The sequence below is a fragment of the Rhipicephalus microplus genome, unplaced genomic scaffold (assembly GCF_043290135.1).
Source record: "Rhipicephalus microplus isolate Deutch F79 unplaced genomic scaffold, USDA_Rmic scaffold_262, whole genome shotgun sequence".
NCBI classification, from domain to species: domain Eukaryota; kingdom Metazoa; phylum Arthropoda; class Arachnida; order Ixodida; family Ixodidae; genus Rhipicephalus; species Rhipicephalus microplus.
Window position 1 is genome coordinate 41,232 of NW_027464833.1, and position 2,540 is coordinate 43,771.

General features: G+C 46.0%; 1 non-coding gene across 1 annotated transcript; it reads right to left on the bottom strand.

Annotated features, from left to right (window-relative positions):
* Positions 1 to 1,819: 1,819 nt before the first annotated feature.
* Positions 1,820 to 1,901, bottom strand: TRNAL-GAG (transfer RNA leucine (anticodon GAG)). Its single transcript has one exon. It is a non-coding gene; the product is annotated as a tRNA-Leu (tRNA).
* Positions 1,902 to 2,540: the final 639 nt, after the last annotated feature.

Genomic DNA, 2,540 nt, shown 5'->3' on the forward strand with positions numbered 1-2,540 from the left:
CGAGCTCTTACTGCATTTATCATTCAAACAAAAAAGACAGCGGTGATGTAGTCACTGTCTGCCGGTGGCAAGTTATTTTTTCATCCACTTCTCCTTTTTCACACTTACATCACAATTACCCTTCCCGTCCCTGTAACCTATTGGCGATTATGGTGTAGCCTGCACAAACAAATACAAACACATGCATGGTATGTACAATGTAAGCCACGACCTATTGTTTTATTTTTTAGAGGCAAAGCTCTTTAGAGCGGCACCCGTTCATCGCTTGTAGTCGTAGTTGTAGTGTGTAACCAGTCTTACATTTTTACCTCCAAAGTGGTGCCGCTGGGAGAATTCTTTTGTGCGTTGTTGAACAATAAAAAATTCGCAGCCTGTGCGTTACCTAAAACCCGAATTCTCCTGTCTCTCATTCCCCTTAGCAGCCATTGGCATACATTGAGCACTATCTGAGAAGAAAGGGTTGCTACGTTATACTCGCTGGGCGTAACCTCCTTCATTTAAGAAAGGCTTAGCGAGCGTTGGGCCGCAGTGCCATGAATACCGTGACTAGTATATACCATGAACTCGAGGTGGTTAAAAGTGGGAATTAGACACAAAGCGCAAGCCGTAAGAAAGTGTGCGTGTGCCTCCTCTCGTTCAGTCCTTGGAATGTCCACTGGATGGCGGTGCTTTCATATGAGGAATATATGATGAAAAGATGCGAGATGGTGGTACTTGGAGTGTTGAATAGGTGGACGAACGGACACACAGACAGATGCATGGACGGATGCACGGATGGCTGCACGGACAGATGAACGCATGGACGGACGCAGGAGCGGATGAATGGAGGAACGCAGGAACGGATGCACAGATGGACGTGCGGACGCACAAACAGACGCACGCACGGACGGGCAGATGGACGCAGGGGTGGCCACACAGACGCACGCATGGACGGACGGAAGCAAGAACGAATGGACGGACGGATGCTTCGCCCGACTCTCCATCATTTACTCCGTGGATATGCTGCCATTTTTTTGTTTTTGTATCGCGCTCCGCCGTGGTGGTCTAGTGGCTAAGGTACTCGGCGGCTGACGCGCAGGTCGTAGGATCGAATCTCGACTACGGCGGCCGCGTTTTCTATTGAGGCAAAAATGCTTAGGCCCATGTGCTCAGACTGGCGAGCGCGTTAAAAAAACCCAGGTGGTCAAAATTTTCGGAGCCCTTCACTGCGGCGTCTCTAATAATCATATGGTGGTTTAGGGACCTTAAACCCTATATATTGATTGATAGCTGAAGCCACAGCTGAGGAAATATTCGCGTAATACTGCGCTGGCCTGCATGTGTGTAGAACTAATGTTACGCTCGCGATAGCTATCTGTGGACAGCTGCTGACAAGCCTGGCAGCGGCTGCATGCCTGTGAGTGCTCCTGTAGTACTCGAAGGCCTGTCCGTCAGCCTGCAGTAACTCCTGAAGAAGCAGTGAAGCACTAATTGCCAACATTGATTACATGAAGCAAAAAAAAAAGGTGCAACGAAAAGAGTTACACCGTGGTTACGGATATTTTTACCACGAGCAAGCTATATCCGCAACAGTAAGCAATGAAAATCAATAACGTAATGAGCGAACTCCAAGATCACGAAATACAGTTGGCCTTTTTTATTTCACGACCGTTTGCTGGTACCTTTAACACAAGCCAGACTTTATTTTTTTTTCATTCTTGCAAGTACACCTTAGTTTCATCGCACAAGCTAATGAATTGCACTTTTTTTATGCATGCCCACTTCTGCCGCTGTAACTTGCATTGTTCTACGAAAAATGCTGCAACAGAGAAATTCACTCTGGCAGCGGTGGGATTTGAACCCACGTCCCCAAAGAAACTGGTGCCTCAAACCAGCGCCTTACACCGCTCGGCCACGCTACCGACACGAAGCGATGCACTTCCGTTTTCATTGTGCTTGAAGCGACATAACGGAAATGGTGGCGTAATGTATTTATCAGTAAGGCAAAAAAACCAAAAAGAAAGAGATAAAAAAAGCATCGGGGCAGATGTTCTTTTACATCACTTATCTGAGCGATACGACTTCCTATAGGACGGTTCGTGGCATATTCTTTAGTCAAACTTTTGCACCGTGAATAGTCAAGTATTCGTGTTGTTCTCTTGAGCGGTAAAAACCATAACACGTGCTTCATGAAAAAAACATCATATTTGATTTTTTTTCTCTCAGTATCCATAAAGGTACGAGCTGGCAACGTCACTGTCCTTCCTCTCGTTCGTCCGTAAATGCCTGAGTGTCTTTTTTCTCCACAATAAATCTGTTCCGCTATTACAAACGAAGGCCGTATCCGGGATTTTTTTTTTCGGAGGGTATTTATGTGTATAGATCGGTGAACTTTTGCAACTGGTGGTCAATGTAAAGTTGTTTAGGTACTTTAGTATCACCCAAAAAATTTAAATTTGGGGGCAGTCACACCCCCTTCAGCACCCGTCTTGCTACAGCCTGGTCCCGTACGTGTGCTTTGTAAATGATAAGATACATTGGAGAGGTTATAAACAATGCAT